This window comes from Schistocerca serialis, chromosome 1 (genome assembly GCF_023864345.2).
Source record: "Schistocerca serialis cubense isolate TAMUIC-IGC-003099 chromosome 1, iqSchSeri2.2, whole genome shotgun sequence".
Taxonomy (NCBI): Eukaryota; Metazoa; Arthropoda; class Insecta; order Orthoptera; family Acrididae; genus Schistocerca; species Schistocerca serialis.
Window position 1 is genome coordinate 932686622 of NC_064638.1, and position 20291 is coordinate 932706912.

Sequence of the window (20291 nt, forward strand, 5' to 3'; positions counted from 1 at the left end):
AAGGAGGCGTTCTTTTCGTGAATCGCTACTGAGTAAATTTAGAGAACCAGCATTTGAGGCTAACTGCAGTACAATTTTACTGCCGCCAACTTATATTTCGCGGAAAGACCACAATGATAAGATAAGAGAGTTTGGGGACGTACGGAGGCATATAGGCAGTCATTTTTCCCTCGTTCTGTTTGGGAGTGGAACAGGGAGAGAAGATGCTAGTTGTGGTACGAGCTGCCCTCCGCCACACACCATATGGTGGATTGCGGAGTATGTTTGTAGATGTAGATGTAGTGCGGTGGCCAGGGGAGATGCGACAATTCATCCTCATACCCACAAAACCAGTTGTGGACACTGTGAGCTGTGTGAACAGGAGCGCTTTCCTCTTGGAAGAGAGCTGCCATTGGGGTATAAATACTGTACCATGGGATGGACCTAATCAGCCGTAATGATCGCATAATCTTAGGCTGTAATGCGACCTTATAGTGTGACCATGGACCCCATGGAATACCACAATACAGCTGCCCAAATCATCACAGAACTCCCGTCATGCTTCACTTTTGGAACTAAAACTCGACCAGAAGTTGGAAACAATGTGCAACAAGACTCAGTCGACCAAATGACTTTCTTCCATTGCTCCATAGTTCGCCCCCGGTAGCTAAGTGGTCAGCGCGACTGAATGTCAGTCCTAAGGGCCCGAGTTCGATTCCCGGCTCGGTCGGAGATTTTCTCCGCTCAGGGACTGGGTGTTGTGTTGTCCTAATCATCATCATTTCATCCCTATCGACGCGGAAGTCGCCGGCGTGGCGTCAGATCGAAAGACTTGCACCCGGCGAACGGTCTACCCGATGGGAGGCCCCAGTCACACGACATTTACATTTACATAGCTCCATAGTCCAGGTTTTATGATTTTGGCACGATGTATTCCTATTACGGGTATTTGGACCACTGATGAGTGGTTTTGCAATTCCAGCTCGCCCTGCGATTCTCTGCTTGTGGAGCTGTCTTCGTTTACTTTTGGTGCTGAGAGGGTTCGCGAGTGTGACTTTCAGTTCTGCAGTGAATTTCGCAGCTGCCGTTTCATTATTTTTCGTCAGAATCCTCTTCAATGACAGCCTGTCATGATCACCCAACACAAGCTTTCGTCAGCTTTGTGACAGCGGATGATGTTTTCCCGTTTTCCCTGTATGCGAAAACGTACCTTCGATACGGTGCTTGTTGAAACACGCGACAGTTTGCTTCCTTTAGTTATTGAAGCAAACACTATATGAGCACCAACTCACTTAGCTCCGCCATAACGCACTGACTACACTGTTCTGACCATGACTGATACTTGCAACGAATTGATGACATTGTACAGGTGCCGCTCGTGGTCACATAAAACAGAGCAATCTGCAGGATTGGCTATCATCTGAATTTATGTTTTGAAACACGTATGTAACATAGCAGCGATGGCGAGGCATTGTAGCATCTGTGACCAGAGAGTATGCGCTTGACCGCGCGAGTGTTGCGAGCGGTTCTCAGTCTGTCAGTCAGTCGTTGCGAGTCTGTAGCTCTGTCTATTTGAGGGCAGTACTCTGTCAGTAGTCGTCGCGAGCAGTAGCTCTGTTCAGTGGCGTGCAGTACGCTAGTAGTCGTCATGCAGAGCAGTCGGTCAGTGGTAGCAGCCCAGTGGGGTTGTGTGATGTGGTCTGGCGACAACACTGGTCAAGATGCTGAATGAGGTATACTGTTAATTAAGATAATCATCGGATAATGTAAAGTTTAACTATTGTAACTAATTTTCAACAAGTGCCCCCAATAATAACTTTGATTTCAAAAGCAATTTTACATAAAATTTTCATTTAATTGAAGTAACTATTTCGTTCCACTTCCCTTAAACAAAAGTTTCAGTTTTCAATTAGATTACAAAAAAAAAAAAAAGGGAATATTATCATTTACAATGCAGTTCCTCCAAGCGGTGCGCAACAACAAGAGCAGAGATTTGACTAGGTGTTGCAATGAGGTAAGAATTTAATTTTGATTTTTTTTTGCACAGGGCCAAAGACCGATATTTCGGTTCAATTGAATCATTATTATCACTGAGATTTTCTTATCACTGAATGGACTTTAATTTTTTATGAATAACTTATACTTGAGTCAGATTGCGATTCTCACTTTTATTGTCATTAAATTTAATTGCAGGGAGGTTACGTTTGGCTCCTATTCATTTATTATTTCTGTCTTTAAAATTTCAGTGGAGAGGTTACACTTAGCCAATGTCCATTGGCATTCCTAAATAATATTACTGACTTGTAAATTTTTGTGGGGAGGTTACACTTGGCGACACCCAGTCCAGGATCGTATTTCGTTGAGAGTCTTTTGAGCAACAGTCAGATATCTGCTCTTATTTGCTTAGATATAATTAGGATTTGGCGCTACGCTTTTATTAACTTGTGACTTTCTTTCTACAGGTCAACGGCAATTCGTTGCTTTGTTGTATTTGTGTGTTCCTTTTGCATTGTGCTTATTTATTTTGTGAAAAATTTTGACTATTGTAAAAATGCCGCGAAAGACTGTGAATAGTGTATCGCGAGGTATTATGAACGAAATTACCGACTTAAACAGCGTGACCGATAGTAATTGTGACACGCAGTGTAATGATGACAATCCTGCGTCCACTAACAATCAGTGCATTCCAATCACTAATGATGACTTTTGTCTTAATGATGAACAAACGAACTCGGTTATGTCCTCTGTTGACTTGACGACAATTGATGACGCGGAGCGCTCTATTGTAATGAGCGCTGCCGAACTTAACACACCCGATTTGGAAAACCCGAGTAACGCACAGACAAATTTGTCTAATGAAAATGAACAGGATACTGAAAGTACGACGGATTTATTTAATTCCGAAATAATGTCTGACAGTGTACATCTGACTGCTCAGAATAACCAAATGGTTACAGTAAGCGTGAAAGTTCCAGATCCACCACTAAACAGCACAGAGAGTATAAACGCTAACTTTGGCTTTGAACAAATTATGGTAAGATTGCTACAACAACAGAGTGAAGATTTCAAACAGCAATTTAGTGAACAGGTCAGACAACAGAATGAAAATTTCAAACAACTTAGGGAAGATAACAAACACTTAAATGAGAAACTTGACAATAATGACAAAAATCTCAAACAACTTAGTGAACAGGTCAGACAACAGAATGAAAAATTGGACGACAATTCCAGACAGCTTAGTGAACAAATTAGAGCCGTTGCCGCGCAGTGCCATGACACTAAGGAACAGTTGCGCGTGGAAATTGAGGCTTGTTAAAAAAAAAAAATAGCGAAGAAATTAAGTCTGTTGCGCAGGAATTAAGAGAAATGCAAACAGCCGCAACAGACACACTCAGAGACGAAATTAGCAGAGTCGCTAAACAATGCTCTGAAAAAGCTGCACAATTACGGGACGAGTTTAAAGCAATGACGGTAGAACTTTCGCGCACTATGGACGCAAAGATAGACGCGAAATTCGAACAGCAGAACACTCAGATTAACGAGCGCTTTAATCAGCACATACAGAATAGTGATACGCGTTTCCGCAGATTTATTCAAGATCAAAACAAAGTAAAACGACAAGTCATGGAAACAATCACTGCACAAAGACAAGAGGACAAACGTAAAATGTTTGCGAAAGCGAAGACGTATGTAGACAATAATATTACTACAGTGTCCGACAAAATTAATACCATAGAACAATTGAACGCGAAATTACGGGATGAAATTTCTGACCTTAAATCAAAAACAGATACACACACAGTAAATATTCAAACAGTGACAGACAGATTCGAACAATTAGAACTAACACAGGATTGCGATGTCATCAAAGCTGATGTTAAAAAACTGAGCGAAACTACGCGTAAGTTGCAAAAACAGATTAATGCGTCTGATTCTAAAACCGACGATCAGGTTAAAATACTGACTGAAAAATGTGATGAATTGACCAGTCGTATTGATGTTATCGGAAATACTAATGACAATAAATCAGACGATACTGCACCGGTTTCATTTAACCAAACACCTGAATTTCAAAATTTACAGCAGACTATTAATGAGATCGATTCATCTAACAACACGTTACGTAGGTAGTTGTCAAATTTACAACAAGAAGTAACAGAGATGAAAAACATTTCAGTTAATAACATACCACAACAGACGCCACTTTATGAACATGTGTCAGAGTCACGCAGCGCGTATCATGTGAGCAATTTACAGAGACTACGAGACGTAAAATCCGAAAAGCCACGCGACTTAAAATCTGAAAAGCTACGTAACTTGAAGTACGAAATGACACAGACGAACAGATTCACATACAAACCTGAACGTGTTCTCAAATTCGGTGACGAGAACATAGATTATGAGCAATTTTTATCCGCAAGAAAATGTAAAGAATTTAATAATGACAGAACACAGGTACACGCTTTGAGCTGTATACGACAATTTGTTTTCATGCTTTCACCGCTATTACCTGTAATGCAGAAACTAGCTTTGAACCAGAGGCGACAATTTGCTATTGTATTTTCATCAGCATTACGTATTATGCAGAAACTGGAATTAGCACGGATACAACAATTTGCCTTTGGAATTTTACCGCTATTGCTTGCAACGCAAAAGCTTAAAATTTATTTGCAGTGCGTAAAAGACCTCAGGGGATTCATTACGCTTTAATGAATATGTGCCGTAGCGAGCATAGGGCCCCGAGCTGTAGTAGTGCTATTTCATCTTTAGTTTTCTGCACTGCTGCCTTCTCTTCTACTATCCTTTATATCTATCAAAACTGCTCTTTAACTATTGCTCTATCTAGAATTAAGAAATATTGTACTGAAAACCCGATATGACAAATCTTTTACCGAATGTGACAATTTTCAGCAGGCACTCCCGTAATGACAACTACCGCCGTAACTTTATTAACAGATAAAATCGTAATCATCAGTATGTACAAAATTTTCGGCAGTCGCAACCACATTTTTGTAACAATAGATGTTTTTCACCACAATAGCATGAAAGTCAACCGCTTAGCATACCTAACCAACAATGCAGTCTACAAGGTCAACCAAACTTTAATGTTTCGCCGCGTGCATGTATAGTCCCAGCTCCAACAAATAGTAACGCATGGCAGCAAAGAAATAACTACGTACAGATAACACACTATTTCAACTCGTATCACAATGCGCCGTATAGAAATTACTATCATGACAGACGTAAAAAAATGATGAGCACAATTTTCAGCGTACATTTTAATAACAGTCGATCTTATGAGCAGCAACAACATCAGCAACAACAAATAATCATGAATGAAACAGACAATAGGTGTCATCCATAGCATAACACGTCAGTAAGAAATAACAGAACAGTTCATATAGTGGATATGCCACAACATTCTCCCGTAAATAATAACACATACGATAGTTTTTAACCAGATACAGCACAGATTGCATATTACAGTAACGCAAACATTACTTTTGACACGCAGAATTTTGCTCACGAGAATGTTATTTGAAAGCATGCTTTGTTGAATGCTCCACTTTTATCGCACCCAGATCTTACTAGAAATTTTCCATTGCCACCGACAGTTCCAACACCGCTTTAGGCGTACATATTTTCCAGGAAATAGAAGAAGATGGCTCTACAGTAGTTAAAAACATCGCATTTGCAAGCCGCATTCTGTCACCCGCTGAACGAAATTATTCTGTTACAGAACTTGAAACATTATGTGTTGTATGGGCTTTTACGAGATTTAGGCACTTTCTTTATGGCAGACATACCACCGTTTACACAGACCACAGAGCGATACAATTTTTACTTTCGGCTAAATTCACTCACGACAGGTTAAGTAGATGGAAACTATATTTACAAGAATTTAATTTTACGATTGTTCACATTCCCGGCACACAAAATGTTATAGCAGACGCACTATCGCGTTCTCTCAGCAACAATCAGCAAGACGTAGCAACCAACTTCTGCAAAACAAATTTCAGTGTCATGTACATTCAGCAAGTCGCATTTGAAAATTTTATTTCATCGTCATTACAGGACATAGCACAAGAGCAAAATAAGGACAATGTGTGGAAAGAAATTAAACACCTTTGGCAAGATAGGAAAAATGTTACGATTAGGAACCACTACACTGTACGCAATGACATTCTGTTTCGCCGCTCTCATCCTGACAGCAACAATTGGTTATTATGCATTCCTGACGAACTGGTTAACAAATTAATTTGGTACACTCATTTAAGTTACGCACATTACGGAGCACGAAAATGTTTTCTTATACTGAGACAGAACTCTTATTTTACTAACATGGAGAAACGTATACGACGAGTTTTAGCGTCTTGTAAAATTTGCCAGAAAGCTAAATCAGACACCACTTCACATATTCCTCCATTATATCCCATTATACCTGTTAAATTAAGACACATGGCCGCTGTAGATATTTTTGGTCCGATTCCGAGAACTAACAGAGGTTTTTGCTACATCTTTGTCGCTGTTGAACTCACTTCAAAATTTGTTACTTTCACTCCGTTACGTAAAGCTACTGCTAAAACTGTTTCGAAGGCATTTGTAAAACATTTTCTATTTCATGTAGGGCATGTGATGAAAGTAATTTCTGACAATCGATCTCAATTTCGTAGTAGCGTATGGACACGCATGTTACGAGCCAGAAACATTTCTCCGATCTATATATCCAAGTACCATGCTTCTTCGAACCCCTGTGAAAGATTAATGAAAGAAATTGGTAAGCTGTGCCGAATATACTGCCACAAAAGACATATTGATTGGGATACACACATACTCTCATTCCAAGATGTAATTAATTCCATTCCAAATGAATCCACTATGCTATCTCCGTCTGTTATATTGAAAAACTTTGAACCACCAAACAAAATTAAAGAATTAGTAAACTTCCTTAAATGTCGTCGACTAAGACACCACGAAATAATTGACATTGCGCTGAACAACATCAAACGTGCCGCAGAGCGCCGGAGAAGACAGCAAAAACAGGTTTGTAGACGCCGAGACTTTCACATTGGACAGAAAATATTAGTACGTACACATTATTTATCCAGCAAATTAAAAGGTAAGTGCAGTAAATTTGAACTTCTATACGCAGGTCCGTATCGGATTCGCAGCATCCCTCACCCCAATGTTGTTGAGAACTAGAAAATCGAAAGGCAACCACCATATGTCAAACATTAAACCGTTTATTGAATGAAGACACTTTATGATTCAACACACTATGATGTCATTTATTAATGCAATTATTTCACTTGACTAATTACTGAGGATTATCGTATTTTTTCTTGGCAAGTGCCCGGCAAGGTAAGGTTAGCAGGTCGCTTTTCTTGTCGTTACACATCAGACCGTGCACATTTTCCACTTTTTTGTGTATATGATTGTATTCCAGTTTTGTTTATATGCACTGTGAAATAGTTAAGATATAACATACACCAGTTGACTTTGACATTTTTTTTGCCTTATGACATCTCAACATCGTGACTGTTTTACATTTTGCTGCTGCATTGTATTATTCTGTGTACATTTTTGCATCTGAACACTGTCAATGTCTTTGACATATTACGTTTTCTGTCATGTTATGCTGTATGGTTAATTATGTCACCATAAACCAGTCATTATCTAGTGGGTATATGATTTAAATGCAAGACATTAATCTCTGTTCATCAATTTCAGTAAGAAATGGTGCGTGTAAGAAATAAATTCAACAGAAATGGGAATTTCACCTACGGAATAAACGAAAGAAGATGCAATAACTTTATGAGGAAGAGTAAATGGATCAGGATTAACAAGCATTAACAAGAATATACTATACTCATCATCGAATAGCAGCCTTAGCTAATTTTTTCTTTCAGAATACAAGGTGATTGATGCAGGCTGTCAGACTGAACTACACATCTTAGTTTTAGTGATGAAATATGCTAGAGATAAGGAATAGTTGTATAATGAGTAATGAAGTGATTTTTTTGCAGATGATAAGGAATACTGATGAATAATGATGAAGGATATGGTATTATGAATAATGAAGTTTTTCTTTACAGGTGATGATAATAATGAAGTTATGATAATATGGATAATGAAGTGATTGATAATGAAGTTTTTTCTTTACAGATGAGGATAATGTTGAAGTTTTATATTTATGCTATGTAGTTATTTAAGTATTTGTTGCAGTTTGTTTTGACAGCAGGTGTTATATTGCATAGTAGGATGACGGAAAGTTTTGGAAAGGACAGCTATGGAACACATTTTATACACATTTCACTACTTGTTAATTCGAAGTTCACTACTTTTCAGCATAGTGTGCGTTTCTTCTTTCAGGTCAATAATCCATTTTGTATTTTTTCCAGGAGATGCTTGTCATGATACTTACTAAAACTGTTACTTATTATACCTGTTCTAGTACTTGCATTTTTTTTTACCCATTTGTGTCTACCATTTATAAATGTAATCACATATACTGCCTTGTTACATAACCTTGCTACAGCTGACTCATGACGAATGACGTTACCTATCCTCATTTGCAGCAATAGGTCAAAAGCAAAAAGTGTTATGCCTCAGCAATTAATTATCGATCCCAACGCAATGCATTGCTAACAAAAAAAAAAAAAAATGTATTAACAGTCCCAAATAGTGATACCAGTTTGAGAAAATTCTGAATAATACTGATTAGCTCTGAATAGTATGTCACTTGAGTAATGACTTCTTAATGAGACAACAAAAATACACATATATATAAAATAATGCTTAGTAACTGGCTAGTAATTGCCACTGTTATTGTAATGAGACTACTTATAATCCCCATGATTATTAATGCTATGACTATAATTAACTGATTTTTAATAATGACTTCGTAATGATCTGAATAATACTGAATGAGGAACAATGCTTTATACTATTCGATACCTGATGGCCACTGAGTGCCAATAATTAGTGTCACTTAATGAATTGTTATTAATTATGCCATTAATTAGCTCTTGTTTTCAATGTTCATACTTTGTAATTGGAAATGAATGTGACTATTTAATAATGCTTTGTAATTAGAAGAAGGCTAATGATTCTTACTAGATTGGAATGACACATAATTAATTAACTATGCTATTGTTTCATAATGCTTTGTGATTAGGAAAAAGCTAATGATTATTACTATTGGAATGACAAATGATTAATTAATTATGCTATGCTTTATAATTGGGAAAGAATGTGATTGTTTAATAATGCTTTGTAATTAGTAGAAGGCTAATGATTCTTACTATATTGAAATGACAAATGATTAATTAACTATGCTTTATAATTGGAAATGAATGTGACTGTTTAATAATGCTTTGTAATTAGGAAAAAACTAATGATTATTACTATTGAAATGACAAATGATTAGTTAACTATGCCATACTTTGTAACTGGAAAAGAATGCGATTGTTTCATGATGCTTTGTAATTAGGAGAAGGTTAATGATTAATACAATAGTGGAATGACAAATGATTAATTAACTATGCTATGCTTTGTAACTGGAAAAGAATGCGATTATTTAATAATACTTTGTAACTAGGAAAAGAAGATTACTGATTCTATGTAAAACAATTAATGAACATTTTTCTGTAATACTACATACATGGTACAGAAATGTTCAATAACTGGGCTATGAATGCCGCAAACTACTACTGTAATTGACAATATTATGTGACTTAATGTCCTTCACCTTATGAGCTAACTACCCTGAATTACTGCAATGTCCATTTGTCCTGTTTATCCTAGTGATCATGGAGCACTATATTTGGTTTTGCACTAATTCTACGTTGGTGTGCCTTGTAAGAGCGTGGTGTTGACACGACATGCTGTCCACCACCGTGAGCGATGAAGACGTTATTATGGTCCCACTGTTTGGTGTACCTAATGTACTGCCAAAATGAAAACATGAAACATTAATACGACAGTTCAGTGTCTTGGCTACACTGATTAATTCTGAGGGGAAAAGAACTTCAAGTTGTGTCACTTGGTGTTGTACTTCTGTGGAAAGATATGGACTTTCAAAACAGCTGTGTGCAATCTAAAGTGCTACAACCATGATGCAATCCTTCCCTTTCCTATCCTAATTCTTGTCACATAGTGAAAATCATTTTTTGCTAACTTTATTTATGTTCATGGGTTATACATTTTTTTTCGATTCGCTAAACTCCAGTGCGAGTACACTTATGTCACTGGTCGACATGATATTTTTTTGCTATTATGTTTATTTATTGCCAAAATGCTAAAGACATTTTTTTTTGATTTGTCCTGAAGTACAGTATATGTGCACTTTTGTCTTTTATATTGTATATACATTTTTTATTTTCTGAACTACAGTGCATGTGCATTTCTGTTAGGCGTTAATATGTTTTCTACTGAACTTCAGTGCCTGTACACTTTTCTCATTTTTCAATATGACTTCTACTATTCTGTATATTCAATACTTTAATGCGAATGCACTTATGTCATTTGTTACTAATTGTACATACATTTCATCAATTACTGATATGTTCTCAACTGCAGTGCATGTGCACTCATGTCACTTGTCAACATAATATTTTTTGCCAGTCTGTTTATTTGTTCTGAATATGCTAAAGAATTTTTTTTCAGTGCCTGTGCACTTTGTTATCTGTCAAATAATTTGTATATACATTTTTCTGATTTGCTACTATTTTTTGTACTCACATTTTGTCTTTGTCTGATATATTTTGTACTTAGTGCGTGTGCACAACATTTAAATATTCTGTAAGTTGTAGAATTTTGTTAATTAAAGAAAAATTTTGCCGCGCTTGGCAAGTCCAAATGACTCACCATCGCTGCCAAATTTTTGCCCCCCCAGTGGAGGGTTATGAAACACGTATGTAACATAGCAGCGATGGCGATGCATTGTAGCATCTGTGACCAGAGAGTATGCGCTTAACCGCGCGAGTGTTGCGAGCGGTTCTCAGTCTGTCAGTCAGTCGTTGCGAGTCTGTAGCTCTGTCTAGTTGAGGGCAGTACTCTGTCAGTAGTCGTCGCGAGCAGTAGCTCTGTTCAGTGGCGTGCAGTACGCTAGTAGTCGTCATGCAGAGCAGTCGGTCAGTGGTAGCAGCCCAGTGGGGTTGTGTGATGTGGTCTGGCGACAACACTGGTCAAGATGCTGAATGAGGTATACTGTTAATTAAGATAATCATCAGATAATGTAAAGTTTAACTATTGTAACTAATTTTCAACAAGTGCCCCCAATAATAACTTTGATTTCAAAAGCAATTTTACATAAAATTTTCATTTAATTGAAGTAACTATTTCGTTCCACTTCCCTTAAACAAAAGTTTCAGTTTTCAATTAGATCACAAAAAAAAAAAAAAGGGAATATTATCATTTACAATACAGTTCCTCCAAGCGGTGCGCAACAACAAGAGCAGAAATTTGACTAGGTGTTGCAATGAGGTAAGAATTTAATTTTGATTTTTTTTTGCACAGGGCCAAAGACCGATATTTCGGTTCAATTGAATCATTATTATCACTGAGATTTTCTTATCACTGAATGGACTTTAATTTTTTATGAATAACTTATACTTGAGTCAGATTGCGATTCTCACTTTTATTGTCATTAAATTTAATTGCAGGGAGGTTACGTTTGGCTCCTATTCATTTATTATTTCTGTCTTTAAAATTTCAGTGGAGAGGTTACACTTTGCCAATGTCCATTGGCATTCCTAAATAATATTACTGTCTTGTAAATTTTTGTGGGGAGGTTACAGTTTAAGCATGCATTTCTCGAGGTTTTTGCATATTTTTGCCCAACCCCTTTAGGGCAGATAAGACCCGCTTACTCCGTCGCATTGTTAGTGGGAGGCAACGCCTCGGGTCTGTTCGTCAGAAGTACAGGGCTAGTGATTACCAACACAAAACACAGGGCTAGCGATTTCCCATATAAAACATTTCTCACTTCTCATCGTTAGGTTTGGGCACCGCCAGCCACTCCACTCCATAGCCGAAGTCGCTAAGCACTCCCGTACATTGGACCTCGATTCTGAGGTAGCCGGTTGGGGAAACTTCACATCATCCATATTTGGTCCGCAAGGGGAGGATATGTGACGGTATAGAGTTCGTGATTAGCAGACTTCTTACTTCTATATCTACGCTCCGAAAGCTGCCTTCCAGTGTCTGGCTGAAAATATTTCTTTTTACTCCTTTCACAAGAAAATGGTGCGTCTAATGAATGATTTTCAGCAAATATCCGTATTAGCTCTAATTTATCTGATGTTTTTCGCCTTGCTCGTTCCTGTACTTTCAGTAGGGAAGCGCTCCGTGATGCACGACACCTCTCTTGTAGTGTCTGCTGTTGCAGGTTGCTGAGCGTCTCCGCAATTAAACGATCCTACGTAGATCTTCGTTGATCTTTTCTGCGTCTTCTAGTAACCATCCTTGGTAAGAGTCCCAGTCTGATAAGCAACATTAATGAATCGTTGAGTATGTGGTTTGTAAGTCACTTCTTGCGTGAATGAATTACGTCTCCTTAACATTCTCCCAGTGAATCTCAGTCTGGCATCTGCTTTTCCTACACTTTGCGTTACTGGTCGTTCCACTTTATGTCGCTACAATGATGGGCCAGGAATCGAACCTGGGACCCCGTGCTGCAGAGGCAGCAACTCTAGCCACTAGAATGCGAGCTGCGGATTTATGTCGCTACAGATGGTCACACCTTGGTATTTTATGATAGTTACTGTTCCACTGATTTGTCATCAGCACTGTAATCAAAAACTTCAAATGTGTCTGAAATCTTATGGGACTTAACTGCTAAGGTCATCAGTCCCTAAGCTTACACACTACTTAACCTAAATTATCCTAAGGACAAACACACACACCCATGCGCACTGTAATCGAACAGTAGCTAATCTCCTAGCATATTTATGCGCAGTACGTTACGTTGATTTACGTTCAGGGTCGGTTGCCAGTCCGTGCACCAATCGCCGATCCCCTGCAGGTCTGTCCACATTTCCATTGTGTTTTCTGACGTTGCAGCCTTTCTATAGACATCAATATCGTCCACAAATAGCCTCACGGAGCCTCCATCATTAACCAATGTATCTGAGACGCCCTGCTAAACCCACAGCACAGGACAGGTAGTTGGAATTGTGGAAAGGGGCCAAAATGAGCGGCTTTCAGTTACACTCGAACACACATAACTTTATTTATTTGACCAAACATTACAATACAAATTCTTGAACTTAGTTTGCGGCTGAATATGTCACACTATCTTATGCCTTAAGGGCACAACCACATTAATTAAAGAAAAAAACAACGGAAAAACCATTAACTCAAAATTCAGACGCCAAAAAGAATATTTAGAAGGCAGAAGGCCTCACATTAACTAAGTTCTATAATTTGGCTTAAGGGCCAAAAATCTAACACTTGAAAAGCAACAACCTTCATTTAAAAATGGCTGAAGGCCCCATGACTTAAAATTCAAGGTAAAATAAATTTAAACAACAAAGTCTTATCTTAAATTAGGCTGAAGGCCCCAAACAATCTAACGCTTGACAAGCAAGGAACTTTAATTTTAAAACGGCTGGCCGACCAGAGTGGCCGAGCGGTTCTAGGCGCTACAGTCTTGAACCGCGTGACCGCTACGGTCGCAGGTTCGAATCCTGCCTCGGGCATAGATGTGTGTGATGTCCTTAGGTTAGTTAGGTTTAAGTAGTTCTAAGTTCTAGGGGACTGATGACCTCAGATGTTAAGTCCCATAGTGCTCAGAGCCATTTGAACCAAAACTGCTGGAGGCCCATGGCTTAAAACACAACTAAAATAATTTTTAGTAGGCAGAAGGCCCAAGGATTTATCTTTAAACAATATATTAATCAGGCTGAAGGCTCCAACAATGTAACACCTGACAAGCAAGAGACTTTTAGTTTTAAAACAGCTAAAGGCCCATGACTCAAAACAACTAAAATAATATTTAGTAGGCAGTAGGCCCAAGGCTTTATCTTGAAACAGTATTTTAATCAGGCTGAAGGCCCAAACAGTCTACCACTTGAAAAGCAAGGAATTTAATTTTAAAGCGGCTGAAGGGCCATGACTCAAAACACCACTAAAAATAATTCAATTCATAATCATCGGCTATGAGCCATACAAATACAGAAAATAAGAAAAGGCAGTGCAGCTAAAGGCGCTCAGAAGTTTTGGGGGTCGGCCAGCACTTGAAATACTAACGTTCACTTAGGTGAGACAGGCAGACCGCCCAACCATTCTAAATCCAACGACAACCCAACCAACAGACAGTCAACGGATCCACCGACAAGGTAACTTGCGCTCCACTCGACCAGCACACAACCGGGAATTCAATGCAAACGTAAAAGGCATGGACGCCCACAACCAAGCATACATAAGCAGTCGAAGTACACACTGTGCTGGACAGCGACAACACGGTGAGGAAAGGGCGCTGCCTAAATGTACGTCAACGGCCAGGGTAGGTAACCGGAACGTTAACGGCCACAAGGCAGAAAATTCCGCTGGTGCACTTCAATTGCAAACAACCAAATACAGTTAGACTACACCGGACGGTGGCTATAAACCTTCACCAACTCGAATACACACGTTGTTGCTAGCGGGAATGTCCCAACAGACACCAACGAGAACCAAACGGCACAATGTGAACAGTCTTGACTTGCTGATAAATTAAATCCAAACTCAACTTTCTTGTCCAGGGTCGGTGAGCCACGAGCCTCGTAGCAATGGGAACAGACCCACACTCTCCAACACTGAGTAGAGACTGCCAGCGGACCCAGCCAAACTACGCCCCGCGGAGATTTCCTCGCTGCTCCACGCCAACCGACCGACTCCTCGCACACCAGCACGGAGACAGCACTAAAATAACTGAGCAGTCCACATCACAAGCTACACAAAATTTCACAGACACTAGGACGAAGAACGCAACCAATGCCAAACGCAGTGACCGAGCAATAACACGGCCGAACCACGAGTTGAGACGCACAACGCCGATCCATAGGCGACCGGCGGGCAAATACACGTCGTCCGGTAAGACGATCAACCGACGATCAACCAAGACCGTCCCCATTTCAAGTCATGTGTGCCGGCGACGGTAGTGCGAGTCATGGCTAATCGAGCCTCACTACGCCTCCAATCCGACCGACTTCCGCCGGGTCCCAACTGTACGACTGCCAGGTCCGAACTGCACTGTAGGCTAGGCACGTTCCAACTCCCTGCATGACAGACGTCAACCGGGAAGTAATAGCAGTCAGCAAAGAGAATATGGCAGGGCTATATCGATAAGCGCTGCTGCTGCCACTCTTACCGACAGGCAAAACAGCAACTCAGTGGCAACAGAAATGGAAACTAACATAACGAGGTGGCAGTATGCTTTTCGTTATATATATATATATATATATATATATATATATATATATATATATATATAAACGTATGTAAACTAAGAGATGGCGCGAACACGGGCCACGCAAGGGTCAGAATCATTATTACATATTCCAAACAGGAATGACCTTATAACACTCCATTAGGGTACTCCCGAAATTGGCTTCAGATCTGTCGATTTTGTTCCGTTAAAACCGGCGTGTTGAGTGCTGTCTGCAAGGAAGCCCTGAATCCAGTAACAAATCTAGTCCGACAGTCGGTAAAGTCAAATTTTGTTCGCTATAGGACAGTGTGGAAATATATCGAACTCCTTCCGGTAGTCAAGAATCCGGGCGGCTGGGCGATTTTGTCTCCTGTGCTTTCGATCCCATTCAGAAACAGAACAAGCTCAGTTTCACAAGATCTCGTTTGCTGAACATATATATTGATTTTTATGCAGGAGTCTCACTGCACTGTCCAGACACATTAATGTGACAACCTGTCAAAAACCTGCCTAACAACTTTCTGCAGTGCGGACAGCTGCGAGACATGCAAGAAGAGAGTAAGTGGAGTTCTGGAAGGGATGTGGAGCCATGCCGACTCCAGTACCGCGGCCACCAGGGCTAGGTTCGTCGGTTGAGAAACAAATGGCTCTGAGCACTATGGGACTTGACATCTATGGTCATCAGTCCCCTAGAACTTAGAACTACTTAAACCTAACTAACCTAAGGACAGCACACAACATCCAGTCATCACGAGGCAGAGAAAATCCCTGACCCCGCCGGGAATCGAACCCGGGAACCCGGGCGCGGGAAGCGAGAACGCTACCGCACGACCACGAGCTGCGGACGGTCGAGAGTTCTTTTACGCAGGCCGAAAATGACTTGTTGTGTAAAGGCCTTAAATATAACTTGCCTGCTAAACTCGATAAATATCCAGTTATTTGTAATCTCATTGTAGATCTAAAAATCGGTTTAGAATCTCTGAAATTAGAGAAAACGGAGCAAGTCGAATGTGCCTACGAATGTAACAACATAATAGAAAAAGAAATTAAATTATCTCCTAATAAGCAATCGGGCGAATATAGTATAATAAAAAGCATTAATCATAAACTTAGAGAGCACGACGGCTTAGTCACTAAGAGTGACAAAGGGAACACCGTGGTCGTGGCTTATAAAAATGAATATATAGAGAAGACTGTAAAGTTTTTTGAGGAAAACGACATCACTGAGGTTACTGTAGATCCTACTACTGAACTGCAAAATGAAATCCGGCGTACTTTAACGAATTCCGTAAGCTTGTTCAATAAGTTCCAAAAGAAAGGGCTTATAAATATGAACCCTAAACCACCAGTGCTCAGAAGTCAGTTTAAACTGCATAAACAAAATCACCCGATCCGCCCTATAGTGAATGGTATAGGCAGTCCACATCACACACTTGCTAGGCGCCTCCATTTTAAAATTAAAGATGCTTTCACATTTGAAAATAATTTTTCTGTAAAAAACATTAAGGAATTAATTAACAATATTCAATCTATAAGTTGTACACCTGACACTAGACTGGTGTCCTTTGACATCGTCAGCCTTTACACAAATGTTCCGGTTGATGAAACCATAGACCTTGTAAAAGAGAATCTTCTTAAACATAAAAAATTAAGTGAAACTCAGATTGCCGAACTCATTGGTTTGCTTAAGGTCATTTTAAAATACAATTACTTCACATTTAACGGGAAAATGTATGTACAGCCAGATGGTCTAGCAATGGGTAGCCCCCTCGCCGGTATTCTAGCAGAGGTTTTCATTAACGCCCTGGAAACAACGTTCTTCAATTCAAGTTCAGAATTACGCCACAAAATCCGCTATTATGCACGGTATGTTGATGACATTTTCATTGCTTTTGATGGCACTGATCATGAGTTAGAGCATCTCTTTAACACTTTCAACGGTTTACATGAAAAAATTTCCTTCACAAAAGAACTTCAAAATGATAAACGTGAACTTAATTTTCTCGATTTAACAATTTCTATAGAAGATAATTCCTTCCATTTTAATATCTTCCGCAAGGAAACATATTCAGATAATGTCATTCCTGCTGACTCAACCCATCCAAAAGCTCATAAATTGGCATTTTTTCATTCCGCCATTCACCGAATGGTAACCACTCCTTTATCACCTGCGGATCAAAAAAAAGGAATTGAATGTCATCAAAGCGATTGCGGTTAATAATGGGTATAACCAGAATATGATCGATTACCTGCTCAATAAGAAAATCTCCCAAAAATGTTCGACTTTGAGAAATATTCTCCCCACGGATACCACAGAAACTAAAAAATTTATTTCCATCCCTTTCCTGGGTAACTTATCGTATAGGATTAAACGTCTTCTAAATAAAAAATATAACTGTAACGTCTCCTTTTCTACAGATAACAGTTTAAAAAGAAATCATGTACAGTCAGTAGAGATTGCCAGCGATTGGTTTTCTAATTCAGGTATTTACAAGCTAACCTGTAATAACTGCCCCTCTTATTATATTGGTCAAACCGGCAGAGCTGTGAAAACACGATATAAAGAACATCTTTTAGGTAAAAAAGGAACGAATATTCGCAACTCTACCTTTGCTGAACACCTCTTGATAACCGGCCATACGCCTAAACAGTTAGAAGACACGGTTATCCTACATAGACAGGTCAAAGGACGGAGACTAGATCTGTGGGAAGAGCTATTTATTTTTAAACATCTAGAGCTCAAAGACGGCAATATACTGAATGATCAGTTGAACCTTGCCTGTAAACAATTTTTCGAAGGCTTTAAACCCGTACTGTTTAATATATAACATTAATGCTAGTATCCTCAGTAGTCTATTTCCTCAGGAAGCTATAATGCACTTTCAAATCTTTCAGTTTACTACCGTTTATATAATGTGTTCTTCTCACGATGTATGGCTGCCACTACAGCGGCCCTCATGTAATTTTCTCTTATTCTATATTACGTAGTAACTGGATTGTAGACCAGGTCTCGTAATTTTCTTAAAAGCCATTACTGATTGTTCTTGATGTTTTGACTTATATACGTTCTATGGGCTTCACTTATATGGTAATATAACTTTTATATCTTGGCTATATAGACCACTGCATGTAACTCACGGCGGAAGCGCCACCTGTCTTTTTGATGTATGTATCTACGTTATTGTTCCTATACCTCCCACAATGTCATAACGGGAGTGTTAAATGCTTGCCATTTTATTTATTATCACTCTATTTAAGAACGCATTTAATATTGATGTTTCAAATGTTACTTCAGTACGCCGATCGGCACATAGTTCGCGACATGAGCGCCACTTGCCCTGGCCGCTGTGCTACTACGCTGGCCGATTTTACTCAGCCGCTTAGGCGCTCTGCAACTTCTATGTACCTATTTTGTCTGACAAACCCTGTTTTCAGGGCTATATTTTATATGATTAATGTAACTATGCAGATGTTTGCCTAAACGATAAGGACATATCACTTCTTGTTGTTATAATACTGTAAGTACCAAGAATCTTTCTCACATCTTGTAATACAATATTCTCCTAATACATGTTAAACTTCATTCTTGACTCATGTTTCATACCTTAATATATATTACGATGTTCATTGTCCCCAGGCCGTCTTCTGAAGAAGATAGATTTATATCTATTGAAACCTAGGTAAAGATTACTTTATCCTTTGCAACTGGTCGGCTGCTCTTAGTCTGATTTACGTGGAACCGTTGCTGTAGCGCAGCTATGTTTAAAGTACTGATATATCGTAACATTGTAAAATGTCCCATGTTTGGAAAACGATCATATAATCACTTATGCAACTGAAACACCTTTTACACTAGTACAGAGAGACATTGATTTTTTTTGTATACTCTATAGGTAAAACAGTGCATTATTGATTTACATTTATCATCATGAGAATTATAGTAATATATAAATTTGCTACTTGATCTGCAGATAGGCGTAGGAATATTATTTGCTTTGGAGGGTGGAAAATAATTTTTGGAAATTTTTCAGGACTGGGGTGATAGCTAACTCAGTTTGTTTATTAAGGATATAGTCTGGGGTGCTGTTTTGTGTGTGTGTGTGTGTGTGTATTTCTATTTCTTCTAATATATTCATAGTGGCTCCTTTTTCTGCTAGATGCAAAAATTTTTAAGTTGTTCTCAATGTTTCTCACTGAATGGTTTTCTTCAGCAATATTGGCTGCAAATGTAGATTTGTTCAAGTTGCCAAGCCTTAAAGCATCAATTTGTTCTTTGTATCTAACTTCAACATTTCTGCCTGTCTGTCCAATGTAGAATTTTCGGCATGTATATTCCTGATTTAGAGTAGGGACTCTTGGAGGTATTTACATCATGGATTACTTTTTTTGTAATTTATTATTTGTGGAAAGGCTGATTGTGATATTTTTCTTTTTAAATAAGTTTCCCGTTTGGTATGATAGTGGGCTCTTTTCTATATTACGGCAACGATTGCTCTGTTTTCCGCTTTCCCCCCAAGACACCTTATATACCCTCTGCTGCTAGTGCTGCCACCTGCCGTCTGTTGGTGGTTACTGCGCGGTGACACAGAACATAGGTGGTGGTGACAGTAGTGTAACTAGCCCTCGTATTTGTGATGAACATTTATTGTAAGGCTAATTGCTTAACGTTAATAAATAAGTGAGCCATTCGTGCTAAAAAATCATACACGTATTAAGATTTTAACGTGGTCATTGTTCCTTACACATCTCGTTCATAAGTTTATTAACTGTCGTAGGTGCATCTTAAACATATATGAAGAACTGTTCTTTTCCCCTTGTAACAGGCTTCACTTTTAGATCACAATTACGTAAGTTTAAAACAATGGCAGTAAATTCATAGCGAAAATTTCGAATTGCA